General features: G+C 47.0%; 1 pseudogene; it reads left to right on the plus strand.

The window, feature by feature from the left end:
• The first annotated feature begins 549 nt into the window (after positions 1 to 549).
• Positions 550 to 16,602, plus strand: part of LOC139180574 (olfactory receptor 5D18-like) — a 47,902-nt pseudogene continuing 31,849 nt past the window's right edge.

A 16,602-nucleotide genomic window follows, 5' to 3' on the forward strand; every position in this document is an offset into this window, starting at 1 on the left:
AATTTTTTGTGAAGTTGAAAGGTTGTTGTTGAATCACGTGAAGACACCAGGATTCTTGGCCCTCGGAGGAGAAGAATTCAATCTGGGGCCAGAGATGAGGCTTGATCGCTCAGAGCTTTTGTGTAATAAAGTTTTACTGAAATATAAAGGAGATAGAGAAAGCTTCTGACATGGGCATCAGAAGGGGGCAGAAAGGGTACCCCCTTGCTAGTGTTAGCAATGAAGTTACATACTCTCCAATGAATCCAAAGAATGTCAGGAGGTTGTAAAGACCTCACCAGACCTACTCCCATAATTTACATTTTAAGATAACAGAATTAGCCAGAAGGTTTAATTCAGAGACTGTCCTCAGGCAGGATACATTATTGTTATATAATCCTAAGAAATGTAGAGAAGAAAAAAAAAAGTTTATCCTTTCTTCCTCCTTGAGAATTCCAGACCCCTCTCTCCTTGGGGACCCCTAGACTTATCAACCTGCCTAAGAAATGACTCTCTCAAAGTTATGGGGAAATTTTTATTTGTAAAATCTGTTTCTCCTGCAATAGGTCATCCAGAGGACCCAAGGCATGGTGGTTACTAATAGACTTCCCACAGTACTTCTTCATTCCATGTGGACTCCTTCGAGGGCAGTGAGCATCACAGCATCCCTTGAACTTCGTCTGGGTAAGTCTTGACCTCTATAGGAAAGTTTCATGCCTGTCTAATCTGATTTTCTTTTATGGTATTGACTTGTTTGTTTTGAAACATAATTTACTTTCCAGGAATTTAAAATGTACAGAAAACTCCTAGCAATGGGGAAAGGGCTCGCATTTGCCACATCATCTAAAATACTCTATATACTTTATCCAAAATGGGTGCGTTCTCCTGAAAAAACCTGCACATAATCCCCAAAATCAGGAAATCATATGGTTTCTACAGTATAATGTAATCCACAGCCCCACCTTCCTTTCAGCAATTGTTCAATTGTATAAATATATCTTTTCTTCTCATCCTTTTTTTTTTTTTTGGAACACATGTATACCTGTGGCAGATTCATGTTGATATATGGCAAAACCAATACAATATTGTAAAGTTAAAAAATTAAATAATTTTTTTTTAAAGAGTGTTACTGAGATTTTCAGTGATTTGCACAAACTTGATGGATTTAAAGTAGACATGGTGAATAATGGGATTGGCGTGACCTTTTCTATATGGATATTTTTCACTAAAGATGGTTTTAATGTTTTTTCATGATACTCGGGGTTTCATTCGAATCGGTGCAGGGGCATCAGGCCTTATCTCAAGTGGATGGGGAAATCGGTGCCTATGGGGTTGTGGTACGACCCACGAGGGTTTCTGTTGAGTTTCAATGTGAGACCGGCCTCCTCTTGAGGAGCAACGGGAACGTCGGGATTCCTTTCCAGACAAAGCAGGGGAATCGACCTTCATCTCGAGATGAGGAGGGGCAAAGGGGCTCAGATTGAGGTGTGCCGGGAAACTCGGTGTTCCTCTCGAGTGGGGACGGGTATGTCGGGGAACTCCCAGAGTTTCATAAAGGGTGTGAAGTACCGTTTCGAGTTTCAAGAGGGAACGTGGGATTTCTCTCGAGATGCTGCAGTGGGAAAGGGCCTCATCTTGCTTTGAGGGGAGAATCCTGTGGTTTTCCTTGAGGCTTGGCAGGAAGTTTGGAGTTCCTCTTGAGTTGCAACGTGGACCTCAGGGTCCCGCTCTTATTGCCTCAGGGAAGTCAAGTATCATTTCGAGTTGTGACAGGCACTTCGGGATTCCTCGCAAGTCACTTCAGGGGAAATAGGCCTCATCTAGACTTGTGTCCAGAAACTCCATGTTCCTCTCCAGTGGCGACAGGGATCTCGGGGTTGCGTTCAAGGTTCACCTGGGGAGTCAGGCCTCGTCTCGAGTTGAAGCAAAGAACTCTGCTCTCCTCTGGAGTTGCGACGGGTATCTCCTGGAGCCCTTTGAGTGGCCTAAAGGGAGTCAAGCCTCCTATGGAGTTTTGAGAGGGAACTCGGGGTTGCTCTCTAGGCTCTGCAGGAAAAGAAGGGCCTCATCTCACGATGACGATGACGGGGGAATGCCGTGGTTTTCTCGAGTTGTGGCGGGAAGTTTGGCGTTTCTCTCGTTACCACGGGGAACTCAGGGAGCCTCTCGTGTTGTCCCAGGGAAGTCCAGTCAGCATTCGAGTTGCGAGGGGGAGCGTGGGATTGCTCTTGAGTCACGGCAGGGGAATCGGGCCTCAATTTGCGTTGAAGAGGGAGTCTGGACGTCTTTCTCGAGTTGTGGCAGGAAACTTTGGGTTCCCTCGAGTTGCGACGGTGACCTCAGGGAGCTTCTCATGGTGCCTATGGGAAGTCAGGAATCTTTTCGAGTTGTGAGGGGCCTCTCAGGATTCCTCTAAGGTCAGTGTAATGTAAGAGGGCCTCAACTCCAGTTGAGGCGGGAACCTCAGGGTTCCTCTCCTGTTCTGATGTGGATCTCGGGGTGTATCTGCAGTTTCAAACAGGGAGTCAGGTCTCGATTTGTGTTGAGGCATGGAACTCTGCTTTCCTCTCAAGCTGTAAAAGAGGTTTCAGGCCTCCAGTCGAGTTGAATTGGGGACCTGGGGCTTTTCTCGAATTTGCAACTGGGGTATCAGTACTCCCTTCGTGTTGTGAGTTGATTCTCGGGGTTCCATTCGAATCAGTGCAAGGGAATCAGGCCTTATCTCGAGTGGATGGGGAAATCTGTGTCTTTTGAATTGTGGCAAGACCCCCGGGTTCCTCTCCAGTTTCAATTTGAGACCGGCCTCCTCTTGAGGGGTGACGGGGACCCCGGCATTCCTTTCCAGACGAAGCAGGGGAATTGACACTCATCTCGAGTTGAAGAGGGGAAAACGGGGCTCTTCTTGAGTTGTGGCGGGAAACTCAGCATTCCTCTTGAGTGGGGACGGGTATCTCGGGAAGCTTCTGGGGTTTCATAAAGGGTGTCAAGTTCCCTTTCGAGATCCAAGAGGGAACGTGGAATTTCTTGGGAAACGCTGCAGCGTAAACAGACCTCATCTCGTGTGGAGGGGAGAATTTCATGGTTTTTGTGGAGTTGTGGCAGGAAGCTTAGGGTTCCTTTCGAGTTGTGTGGGGACCTGGGGGACCCGCTTGTGTTTCCTCAGGAAGTCAGATCTGCTTTTGAGTTATGAGGGGAACCTCAGGATTCTTCTCATGTCACTGCAGGGATGAGTAGGGCCTCATCTCGAGTTGAGGCAGGAACCTCAGAGTTCCTCTCCATTTCTGACATCGATCTCGGGGTTTCTGTAGAGTTTGAACAGGGGAGTTAGGCCTCGTCTTGTGTTGAGGCATGGAACTCGGCTTGCCTCTCGAGTTGTGAATGGTGTGTCAGGCCTCTTGTCAAGTTGGATTTGGAAACTGCAGCTTTTTCTGGAGGATGCACCTGGGGTGTCAGTGCCCCTTTGTGTTGTGACTTGATTCTTGGGGTTCCATTCAAATCGGTGCAGGGGCATCAGGCCTTATCTCGAGTGGATGGGGAAATCAGTGTCTTTGGGATTGTGACACGACCCACGAAGGTTCCTGTCAAGTTTCAATGTGAGACTGGCCATCTCTTGAGGTGCGACAGGAACGTCAGGATTCCTTTCCAGTCAAAACAGGGGAATCGACCCTCATCTCGAGATGAGGAGGGGCAAAGGGGCTCAGATTGAGGTGTGCTGGGAAACTCGGTGTTCCTCTTGAGTGAGGACGGGTATGTCGGGGAACTTCTGGAGTTTCATAAAGGGTGTCGAGTACCATTTCGAGTTTCAGGAGGGAATGTGGGATTTCTCTCAAGACGCTGCAGTGGGAAAGGGCCTCGTCTTGCGTTGAGGGGAGAATCCCGTGGTTTTCCTCGAGGCTTGGCAGGAATTTGGGGGCTCCTCTCTAGTTGCGATGTGGACCTCACGGACCCTCTCGTGTTGCCTCAGGAAAGTCAAGTCTCCGTTCGAGTTGTGAGCGGCCTCTCGGGATTCCTCTCCAGTCAGTGCAGGGGCATAGGGCTTCATCTTGAGTTGAGGCCGGAACCTCAGGGTTCCTCTCCAGTTCTGACATGGATCTCGGGCTTCCTATGGAGTTTCAACAGGGGAGTCAGGCCTCGTCTCGTGGGGAGACATGGAAGTCCGCTTCCCTCTCGAAGTGTAAAAGGGGTGTCAGTCTTCCTTTCGAGTGGACATAGGGGTCTGGGGCTTTTTCTCAAGGTGCCACGGGGCTGTCACACCTCCCTTCGTGTTTTGAGTCAATTCTCGGGGTTCCAGTCAAGTCCGTGCAAGGGAATCAGGCTTATCTGGAGTGGATGGGGAAATCAGGGTCTTTTCTAATTGAGGCACAACTCCCTGGGATGTGCTCGAGTTTCAAGGTGAGACTGGCCTCCTCTTGAGGGGCGATGGCAACGTCCGGATTCCTTTCCCAACGAAGCAGGGGAATCGACCCTCATCTCGAGTTGAGGAGGGGGAAAACGGGGCTCTTCTTGAGTTGTGGCGTGAAACTCGGTGTTCCTCTCAAGTGGGGACGGGTATTTCGGGGACCTTCCTGAGTTGCATCAAGGGTGTCAAGTACCCTTTCGTGTTTCAAGAGGGAATGTGGGATTTCTCTGGAGACACTGCTCTGGAAAAGGGCCTCATCTCACGTTGAGGGGAGAATCTCGTGGTTTTTCTCGAGTTGTGGCGGGAAGCTTGGGGTTCCTCTCTAGTTGCCACGGGGACCTCAGGGACCAACTCGTGTTGCCTCAGAGTAGTAAGGTCTCTTTTCGAGTTGTGAGGGACACGTCGGGATTCCTCTTGAGTCGCTGCCGGTGAATAGGGCTGTGTCTAGAGTTCAGTCGGGAAACTCAGTGTTCCTCTCCGGCGGCGACAGGGATCTCGGGCTTCATATCAAGGTTCAACTAGGGAGTCAGGCCTCGTCTGGTATTGAGGCATGGAACTCTGCATTCCTCTCCAGTTTTCAAAGGGGTATCAGGCCTCTGGTGGAGTTCAGGCGGGGAATTTGGGCTTTTTCAAGAGAATAGGCTTGGGCGACAGGCCTCCCATCCTGTTGTGAGGGGATACTCACTGTTCCATTGCAGCCGGTGGAGGGGAATCAGGACTTATCTGGCGTCCTCTTTCCTTGCAGCAGGATCCGCGGGGTTCCACTTGAGATTCAGTTGGTGACACAGGCCTCCTCTTGTGGTGCGAGGGGAAGTTGGGATTCTTCTTGAGCTGAAGAAGGGAATGGGCCCTCATGTCCACATGAGGTGGGACACACAGGGCTCTTTTCGAGTAGTGGCGGGAAACTCGGCTTTCACCTCGAGTTGTGACGGGGATCTCTGGGCCCCCTTGAGTTGCATGAAGGGAATCAAACCTCCTCTCGAGTTTTGAGAGGGAACTTGGGATTGCTCTCGAGGTACTGCAAGAGAAAAGGGCCTCATCTCGCGTTGACGGGGGAATCTCTTGGTTTGTCTCGAGTTGCGGCGGGAGGCTTGGGATTCCTCTCCAAGTACCACGAGGAACTCAGGGAGCCTCTTGTGTTTAACTCAGGGAAGTTAAATCTCCATTCAAGTTGCGAGGGCGAGTGCGGGAGTGCTCTGGAGTCACGGCAGGGGAATCAGGCCTCAATTCGCATTGAAGGGGGCATCTCAAGGTGTTTCTTGAGTTGCGGCAGGAAGTGTGGGTTCCCTTGAGTTACCATGGGGACCTGAGGGAGCCTCTCATGTTGTTTCTGGGAAGTCAAGAATCCTTTCGAGTTGTGGGGGGGCCTCTCGGGATTCCTCTCGAGTTGGTGCAGGCGACTAGGGCCCCATCTTGGCTTGAGGCAGGAAACTCAGGGTTCCTCCATAAGGATGGTGTCATCTGCATATCTGAGGTTACTGATATTTTTCCCAGCAATCTTGATTCCAGCTTGTGCTTCATCCAGCCTGGCATTTCACATGATGTACTCTACATCTAAGTTAAATAAGCAGGGTGACAATATTCAGCTTTGACATACTGCTTTCCCAATTTGAAACCAGTCTGTTGTTCCATGTCCAGTTCTAACTGTTGATTCTTGAACTGCATACAGATTTCTCAGGAGGCAGTAAGGTAGTCTGCTATTCCATTTCTTTGAGAATTTTCTACAGTTTGTTGTGATCTACACAGTCAAAGGCTTTGGAGTAGTCAATAAAGCAGAAGTAGATGTTTTTCTAGAAGTTTCTTCCTGGTTAGGAAATAGCTAGGTGTAGCTACAGTAGAATCAATCAATTTCATAGAGAGATATTTTAACAGTTGTTCATATCTTGTGTTTTACACCAATGATTAGGGTGATGTTTTCATTGTTTTCATCACTAGGTTGAACTTCTCAACTTTAACTGAAACATTTATATTATCCTCTAAAATTTTAGGGCAATTTAAAAAGTTATGAAACATTTTATGTTACTGATTTTTTTTTTTTTTTTTGTAAACTGGAGGAATGCTAGACAGAAAGTTACTTAGTGATAATATGAATTTTAGTTTGGTAAGAGATGATAGTTGGAATTGAGGCCGAGACGTTTGCAAACTAATTTTTTCTTTGTTATTCGATATAACTTGCAAAATGCCAGAGCAACAATTTTTAATATAGCAATTTGTCTCCTTTTAAAATGTGTATTCTTAAAGAGGATGATGGAGATAAGTAGAAAATAGTTTAATGTAGTGACTTATTTTTCTCCAGCTGATCTGTTAATAAACCCAAGAGCCCAGTAACTGTTTTGTCCAAAATGGTCTAATGGCCCTTGCTAAAACTTTTCCTACTGTGATTCTGTGGGATTCTGCAGGGCATTCTCATTCTGGGGCCATTCACCCTCCCTGTCGTAAGCAGGCAAGTGAGAATGTCAGTAACACTGAAAACCATGCATAGACCCTACGTTTTTTGAAAAATACATATTAATTGCAAATACTGATAATATGATTATTAATAGTGATAAACTATTTCCAGTGCACTTGACTGTGATCTGTGTGTAGTGACTTTACAGCTAAAATTACTGTTTGTAGCATGTGGTCCCTTTCAGCTTTGTTTTAAAGTAAAACAACTCACTGATTATTTTTCTTTCTGAAGAAGAAAGACTTGTGGTTCTATCTTAGAAAATTGACAACTTGGTTTTCCTTTGACTTTTCTTTGGCCTTTTGGCTCTTCTTTACACTGGTTACTAATCCCCATGTGTGCATGCTAAGTCATTTCAGTCGTGTCTTACTCTTTGTGAACTTATGGACTATATCCCGCAGTCTCCTTGTCCAAGGGATTCTCCAGGCAAGAATACTGGAGTGGGTTTCCATTGCCATCTTCCCAACCCAAGGATTAAACTGGGGTCCCTTTGTCTACTGCATTGGCAGGCAGATTCTTTACCCCTAGTACCACCTGGAAAGCCCCACTAATCCACATGGCAGGCCAATTCAGATTCGTGGTGCTGCCTTTTCTGCCTTTCTCAGGGACTGCACTTCTGTTTTTCCACAATCCATTTTGTGAAACTGGTTTTCTCCACCTTCATCTACTGGTGAAGAAACTGACCTTCCTCTACATGAATCTAGGTGCAGAGGCTGCAGTGAGGCCTCAGGGGTTGTGGGTTCTTGGGGATCTTCAGTTCCTACAGTGTCTTTGTGTTTCCTTCACAAAGAAGCCTGAGGTGCTGAGGCTGACCATCTGAAGTCCATAGAGTGAAATCTCCTAGAAGGACAGGCTGGAAAGGAAGTTCGAGACTAATGTGCTTGCTCCAGAAGTTTGTAGCAGAAACGTTAATAAGAAGAGATCCTTTCCAGTTATCTTTTCTCCTTATCTTCTCTCTCTCCATTTCCCTTTACTTATTTGATGCAACCCACCCTGACCACGGTGGTTTTTCTGGAGCCTCCTGGCATTTTATTCATATCTCTATCATGTGAATTACTTAGGTTTAGATCTGATCTGTATCTACTATCTGTCTTCTGTGTAGACTCCTAACATTTCAAGACCTTTGGATACAGTATATACTTAAGTATTGAGTGAACAAATGAAGATCTTTTGCTGAAAATATATAAATATTAATAAAATATCTACTTAGCACATGAATGCAAGTATTATATTTGATGGAATTCTGTGTGTGCTGAAAGAGCCTGAGGACCATTTTAAGGGCTCATCACCAAGCTCCAAATGTTATTTGATAGATTTATGCAGAGAGACTTAATTTTAGTTTTGAATTCGTGGAGAACAGGGTCAAGGTGTGAGAGTGACTTGATCATTCTTGGTGCATCTTTGGAAAATCAAGGCCGTTATCTTCCTTTTTTGTAAAAAAATTTTTTTTAAGTATATATGTTTATTTGGCTGTTCCTGGTCTTAGTTGCAGCACATAGGATCTTCATTGCTACATGTGGGATTTTTAGTTCCTCAACCAGGGATCAAACCTGGGCCCCCTGCAGTGGGAACATGGAGTCTTAACCACTGGACTGTGGAAAGTCCCTTTTTTTCTTTGTTTGAGTAAATGCTTTCTGAAAAATTTAATTTTATTTATTTATTTCTGGCTGGGCTGGGTCTTTGTCGCTATGTGCAGACTTTCTCTAGTTGTGGTGCTGGGGCTTCTCATTGCAGTGGCTTCTCTTGTTGTGGAGCATGGGCTCTAGGCACTCCAGCTTCAGTCGTTGCAACTCGTGGACTTACTTGTCCCTTGGAATGTGGGATCTTTCTGAACCAGGGATCAAACTCCTGTCCCCAGTATTAGCAAGTAGATTCTTAACCACTGAACCACCAGGGAAGTCCAAGTCCATTATCTTTCTTTAAAAATGTGAATGGTCAAGAGATTGAACAGACGACTGATTTTACAAAAGCAATTTGGGCACAGAAAATCCTGGAGGAAAATATAGAAGGATAGCTGGTAGAAACATGACAAACTTTTTGTATAGGAATCCTAAGACCTGTGTTTACTCGCTGGCTGAAAGAATGGTAATCCACCTTGATTCCAAAAAAAAATATATGAGCAGCTTATGAATATGTGAGGTATACAAAAAGATGAGAGAGGGAAATAGATCAAATTGAAAGGAATTGAGTATAGCACTGAGGTGAACCAAAATGCTGAAATGAATTTCAGAAGGACTTGCAGTTTTTAAAGGTGGTTGACATTCATCCCTCAGGTTTAAGGTAGAAAGGGAAGTGGGAACACAGCTGGATCATGCCCCATGGCTGTGAGATGAAAAGAAATAGTCTCAGAAGGACAACTCTTCTGTCCTCTAGTATCCAAAAGAAGTGTTTCTCGAGTTGCCAGTCCAGGTTGGATGCATGATGCTGGATGCTTGGGGCTGGTGCACTGGGACGGCCCAGAGGGATGGTATGGGGAGGGAGGAGGGAGGAGGGTTCGGGATGGGGAGCGCATGTATACCTGTGGCGGATTCATTTTGATATTTGGCAAAACTAATACAATTATGTAAAGTTTAAAAATAAAATAAAATTGGAAGAAAAAAAAAAACAAAAAAAACAAAAAAAGTGTTTCTATGGCTTCTAAATAAAATAGCTTCTGTGGGATGAAATATACTGTGAAGTACATTCTCAACTGATTTCTGGGTTTGTCCTGATGCTTGACTCCATGTTCACTTGAGGAAAAGCAGAGATTCTGTAAGGGGCCAGGGGGTGTTATCTCTCAACCTGCCACCTGACACAGGAATAAAATGCTCTCAAGCAGATCAACCATGTCTCCTGGAGATGATTTTCCATGTTTAGTTTTTGTTAAATCAGCCCATGTTCAGTTCAGTTCAGTCGCTCAGTTGTGTCCGACTCTTTGTGACCCCATGAACCACAGCACATCAAGCCTCCCTGTCCATCACCAACTCCTGGAGTCCACCCAAGCCCATGTCCATTGAGTTGCATATCCTATCTTTTTTCTTCCTGTCCTCTCTACAGATGTAAACCTCATCCAGGTGTGTTTTGTTTTGTAAGTCACTGGCTTATTTGTGATGACAAAGAGATCATTTTTGAAGCATATTTGGAATTGTGGAGCACCCAGAAATTTTTGTGAGGTTTTTTTTTTTTTTTAATGGAGCATTTAAATATTTGTCAAGAATGTTCTTTCTCCCACTCTACTTCAGAAAATAATGTTTTTTTAAAACCAGTCTAGTTTCTTGGACTTCTAGTTGGATGGCTTCACCGACTTGAAGGACGTGAGTTTGAGTAAGTTCCAAGTTAGTGATGGACAGGGAAGCCCGGTGTGCTGCAGTCCCTGGGGTGGCAAAGAGTCAGACCTGACTGAGTTGCTGAACTGAACTAAACTGAGCTTCTTAACCCTTAGGAAGGGTGGGTAGAGGAGTTGGCAGTTTGAGATGTGCTCTTGAGAGCTCTCCCTGGGTCACTCTGAAAACACCTGTCCTGATGATGAAGAGGGACTGTCTGCGGATGCAGGGCTGACAGAAGGCAGTTCTGAGAAGCTCCCCAGTTTTGGGAGGAGGGGTGGGAGGCCAGTGCCCTGGTAGTTTGCATGAGGGGTCCACACTCTGAGGACACTGGAACACGGTGGGTTTCTCCCCTACCTGCCCACTGGCTCCTGACTGGCCCAGTACTCAGAGGCCCTTCACTGGGCAGAGCCCAGCCTGTGTGTCCCTCGGTGGGCAGCCCTTTGTGAGTTTTCATGCTTCCCTTTACTCTTTTGCTTCCCCTTCCTTCTTTTTCCTTCTTATTCTTCTTGTTTCCCTTCTCCTCGATGTTTGTTTTTCTTTCTTCTCTTGATTATTCTCATTTTCCCCCTTACTTTGTAGCTATTCTGTACATTTCTTTCACCTTAAAATCTGGACCCTCTAGAACTCCTGTGCTCCAGCTTATGATCTTGAAGAGAATATTTTGATGTATAAATTTCTCCTAGGCATCATAACACACTGATTCAAGGAAGTAGTGAAAGAGGTGAGGGTGAGAGGATGAACTCAATTCAGATCAAAGTTTAGGTGTAGGTGTTCAAAACAGTGGAATATATATATATATATATATATATATATATATTTTTAAACAGTGGAATATTGATAACACTCTCTAGTTCTTTGTTTTGGTGAGGTGGTGACATTCTTTTTACCATCAGAATCCAGATGTTTGCTTTTTGGAGCCGGTTGCATGACCTAGGACTATTAAAAAACAACAACAACAACAAAAAACAGGAAACACTGTATGTGTCTCTAAGGGAAAGGCTATTTGTGACCCCCCTAGAGACCCTGTGGGCTCTGCCTGCATCGCCTGCATAGACAGAAAACGAAGAGAAAATGTCCTCGTTTCTACAAAGCCCCAGGGTCTTGTCTCAAGTCTGTTGTTTTGGAGGATTTGAAGATGATTCAAACCAGCAGAAAACAGAAGTGTTCTAGAGCCTGGATTTGCTTTAATATTAACTGTCCTCACTTTGATGTTAAAGATCTTTCTTCAAAAATGGCCAGCTCTTGTGTTGAGTTGAAAATAGAGATCTGTCAGTATAAGAGAAACATCTTTTGATTAACTTAGTGAAATACAGTATTTGGGAAAACACTTGTGTATTAAAGCTGTTTGTTAGTATTGTTGCCACAGTGATACCTGTTGGTGAGTGATTATGCCATGCTGTTCTCAGTGATTGTGTTCTGAAAGATGTACCCTGAACTTAGGTGCAGCCCTAGCAATGGCATGGTGACGTGTGCCCTGCTCAGCACCCACTCTCCTGGGGCTCCCGCTTTGTTTCCGTGGTTTCACCATTCTTTGTTCTCACCTTTCATCCCCTCACACAACACTCAACAAATATTTCATACATCTACTGTGTGTCAGGCACTGTTCTAGGTGCTGGGGAGTCAGTAAGGAAAAGAATCTACAAAGTATCTGACTTCATAGAGTTTGATTTAGTCAAGTAAGATAGAGAAATAAGTCGGCAAACAAGTGAATTCTATAGCATTTTGTTTGAGGATCGACTTTGTGGAGAGAGCAACAGGGAATGGGGTGCTCCATGGAGCAGGGAGAAGGAGGGTGTGTGTGTGTTCAGAGATCCTCACACACCCAGATCCCCTGGAGGGAGCAGGACTGTGTGCACAGGGCAGCAGGAAGGCTAGTGCGGCCAGACTGTGCTTAGCAGGTGGGGATGGCACAGAGGGTGGGGCGGCGGGACAGGAGAAGCCCAAAGGAGGCTCGTGGGGCCCAGGTGGAGACCATGCTTTAATCCAGGTGAAATGAACTTTCAATGAAGGTTAACAATATGTTGTATGATTTAAACCATGAATGCCTTTTACTTTTTCCGTGCATTGTCACATATGTACACTAAAATGCTGCTAAATTAGAAAAGTCTGAGGTATCCCCCAGAGTGACTGCTATGTGTTGTCAGGCATCTGGTCTGTGTGCCAGTCTGGGATGGGGAGAAGTGGGACAGTGGGGAGACAGACTCGTCTTTGTCTCCCTACCAGCTGTGTCTGGGCCTCAGTTCCTCACTGCGATGCAAAGATGGGTAGGAGAAGTCATTCTCCGACTCCAATCCACGATCACTGGTAGTTCCTGGAGGCTCTTTTATGTCTTTATTTTTGTAACCCCCATGTAAGCTTCACAGAAAGCATCCCCTAGCTTAAAAAACAGAAGGAAATGTAGCTTGGCTATCCCTTAGGTTTTCTTTTTATTATTATTATTATTTTTACTTTATAATATTGTATTGGTTTTGCCATACATCAACATGCATCCGCCCCACGTGAAGAAGCTGCAGTCCCATAGATTCTGTCTCAGATGACAATCACTCAGTGCCTCTTAGCGAGGGCACATTATCTCTTGTTGAAAGTGCAAAGTCAACTGTCAAAAGTCAGATACGGTGCCCAGGACCCCGTCCTTCCAGGCTAGGGAGTTGGCTTCCATCGTGTACAGACTTAAGAGAATAATATGAACAGTGACTATCTTAGTAGATACTTCCTGACATAAAATAGAAACTAGCTATCGAGATAAGTAAAATGACTGATGTGTAAAGAAGGGCAAAGTGCTAATCTAATTTTAAAAATACCTAATGACATGAGCGTGTCATTTTGTGTTTTACATGTACTGAAAAGGGATCATGTCCTCATAGCATGTAAGTATAGCTGGAAAATAGCCTGGGTGTGTGGGTGCTTATTGTGGTTGCAGGTATATTGTAGTTAGTCTCATTTTCTGGGCACAGAAATGGGAACATCAGGGGCAGGTAGGTTTTGCAGCGCTAACTGCAGCTGGAGCCCTGGGGCGAAAGGAGAGGGGAGGCAAAAAGACGACAGCACCTGGTATTCCCAAGTGGTCTCACATCCAGTACTAACCAGGCCTGACCCTGCTTAGCTTCCGAGATCAGATGAGATCAGGCCTATTCAGGCTTGTAGACAGAGGCGGCTGCTGCCAGGCACCCTGAAAGCCCTGCGCTGCGTCTCAATTTCGCTCTGACCTGCCTGCTGGTTGGGAGAGCCAGGCACACTTCTCCCCTGACATGCGCTGTATATGCGCCGCAGGACCGGCCACCAGACTCCAGGCAGCCAGGGCGGGCAGCCGGGCGGCTGGCCGAAGCCTCCCGGCCCCCACACACTGCCACCCTTGGCCAGCACCCGCGTCCGGAAGGCTTCTGGGACCCAGAGCAGGCGGCTGGGAATGTGTGTGGAAGCTTGAAGATTGGGTGAGGGTCGAGGAGGTCTCAGCGCTCTCCCACCCTGGGCGTCTCCAGGCCCACCCCATCCCATTCGCTGCATAGGGCCACGTGGCCCCGGAGGCGTGCGGTCCTCTGAGCTTCCTTTGGGCCTAGGTGCAGTCCAGCTGGGGCCGGAGAGCCCCTCATGCTCTGCACCTGCCCGGTGCCCAAACGCACGGGGAGCCACCAGCATGATCGACTGGAGAGCGTCAGCCCCGCCCCTTTGCCCTACCGAGACGCCCCCTTGCTCCACGCCACCCCCCAAGCGCAGGGCCTTCCTGAGAGAGCAGATGAGCGACAGGCAAGCACACGGACAGACACACAGACACTCACACGCAGCCAGGCCAAGTGAGACAGACGACAGACACAAGTTCGCCAGCAAGAGCCAGAGTCATAGCACCTAGGAGAGGCCGGGGGCAGAGGAAGGGATGGGAGGCCCGGTATCAGGAAACACAGAGCCAGAAAGAGACGAAGGTTCAGAGACAGACTCAAAGGTGGCGAGGGGGAGACAGACACGTGTGCGAGCACACACAACTGCACACAGACACACACACACGGAGGCACAGACAGAGAGAGGGAGACACAGAGCCACTGACAGATGAAAAACGCGAGACGGACACGGGAGAGAGAATGGCATCCGACCCGAGACAGACACACTGGCACCCACCATGACATACCTCAGAGAAAGGCTGTGAGGAATTAGCAGCTTCCCCAAGGGAGGGGCGTCAGCCTTGGGCTGAGCCCAGGATGGACACGGTGCCTGGGGCTGGCAGTCACCAGTAGGGTCTCCAAGACTTCTTGTTCGCAGCTGAGATCTCAAAGGTCCCCTTCGGCTTGGCTACCTTAGGCAAGACCCAGACCCAGTCCCCAGGCCAGAGGGTGAGTGAGTGAGAGTGTGTGTGTGAGTGTGTCGGTGGGCGAGGGTGTGGTCGCGTCGACGGTGGGGGGCCGGGTGGATACTCAGAATGGAGGGTGGAGTGTGTGGAGGTCAAGGGATGGGAAGCCTGTGTGGTCCTCTTGATGCCTCTCTCTCTCTCTCTCTTTCTCTGTCTCTGATACCTGGGGTTTCTGGCTCTTGACCCATCTCAGAGTCTGGGTTTGTGTTTGTGTATTTGTGTCTATGTGTCTCTGTGGGTGTGTGTTTGCATGCGCGCAGCACGTGCGGTCGCCTGTGAGGATGGGGCTGGGTTGATGGTGGGGCCGGTGGTGGGGCAGCCTCTGGGATTGCCTGAGGCTTGCCCAGTTCACTTCAGTCGCTCAGTCCTGTCCGACTCTTTGCGACCCCATGAATCGCAGCAGGCCAGGCCTCCCTGTCCATCACCAACTCCTGGAGGTCACCCAGACTCACATCCATCGTCCATCGAGTCAGTGATGCCATCCATCCATTCATTAACTCCACCATAGTTTGGTCCCAGGTAAATAGTAGGGAGGGAACACAGCTCCACCCATCAACAGAAAATTGGATTAAAGATTTACTGAACATGGCCCCGCCCATCAGAAAAATACTCATTATCCCCCACAGTCAGTCTATCCCATCAGGAAGCTTTCATAAGCCTCTTATCCTTCTCCATCAGAGGGCAAACAGACTGAAAACCACAGAATGGCTGTACCATTTTAATATTCTCAGAGGCAATATGTGAGAGATCTAATTTTGCTACATCGTTGCTACTGTCACCATTTAAAAAAAATTCAGTTCAGTTCAGTTGCTCAGTCGTGTCCAACTCTTTGCGACCCCATGAATTGCAGCACGCCAGGCCTCCCTGTCCATCACCAACTCCCGGAGTTCACTCAGACTCACGTCCATTGAGTCAGTGATGCCATCCAGCCATCTCATCCTCTGTCGTCCGCTTCTCCTCCTGCCCCCAATCCCTCCCAGCATCAGAGTCTTGGAAGCTCCATCCACAACCTAAATCTCCATTCTCAAAATGCCTAGAAGGTGATGTGAAGGTGAGTAGTACATGAATGACTCTTGATCCATTGTAAAAATGTAGGGTCAGTTTTAGAAGTAAGTTTCACTATCTTTATCCTGACCAAAAAGCATAGGTTTTATTAGACTCGTAACAACACAATTTTGCAGTTTACAGATTTGCATTCTGGAAGCAAACTTTTGTAATACCATGAGAATTTTATTATTCATGGAGGCAACTCTCCTCCATGTCTAGTAGGAAGAGATCATGGTCCTCAACAGGACTAGTCAAGGTGCTGGGGAGTGTATTCCAACAGGTGAGAGTCTTCGAGGTCCAGGGCCTGACTCATGCACACAGTAGACTGTGAACTGGTGACTGACTCTCACCTAGGCAATGTAGAGGGTTTGAGAAGGGCCCTTTAACTCACTGGGTGGCAGAGTGCTGGAAGTGGACTATCTCCCTGAGTTCATCAGAACAGGAGAAATGAGCTTTGTCTCAGAATCAGATGTGGGCCATGTGGGAGAAAAGTCTGGCATATGTTCAATTACCTTCAGTCTTTATTTTTTTTTAATTTATTTATTTTCAATTGAAGGATAATCGCCTTAAGGTATTGTGTTGGTTTTCACCAAACATCAGCGTGAATCAGCCATCGGTTTACCCATGTCCCCTCCCACTTGAATAGTGCTCCCTGAGGATCCATGGAGACTACAGCTGAAAGGTGCAGCAAGAGCAAAAGTCAGAGATCAGGTGAGCTAAAACTGAATCATTAGGCACCACAGGAGTGAGATGCACCCTCCAGATGACTGCAGGAGAGGACACAGCAGTCAGCCTCTTAGCTGAGTACCCATTAAACACACCACAGGAAAATAAAGACAACATGGACAACCTGCCACGGCCAACGACCTAAGTCCCTAAACCAAGCAAAGCTGTCCTATCCTCTGAATCTCTTCCCCACTTAACTGAAGACACTGAAATCGCAGCAAGTGGGCTCAGACGGAGGATCACCTTCCTGTTACAGGCCTCTAGCCCTAAGCAGGACTAAGCCAAGGGAAAACCAAGCTACGCAAGTGAGGAATTCCGATTATTGTCCAGGACTACCCACTTCAAGTACTTAAATGAGACA

The sequence above is a fragment of the Bos indicus genome, chromosome 1 (genome assembly GCF_029378745.1).
Source record: "Bos indicus isolate NIAB-ARS_2022 breed Sahiwal x Tharparkar chromosome 1, NIAB-ARS_B.indTharparkar_mat_pri_1.0, whole genome shotgun sequence".
In the NCBI taxonomy this organism is placed as follows: Eukaryota; Metazoa; Chordata; class Mammalia; order Artiodactyla; family Bovidae; genus Bos; species Bos indicus.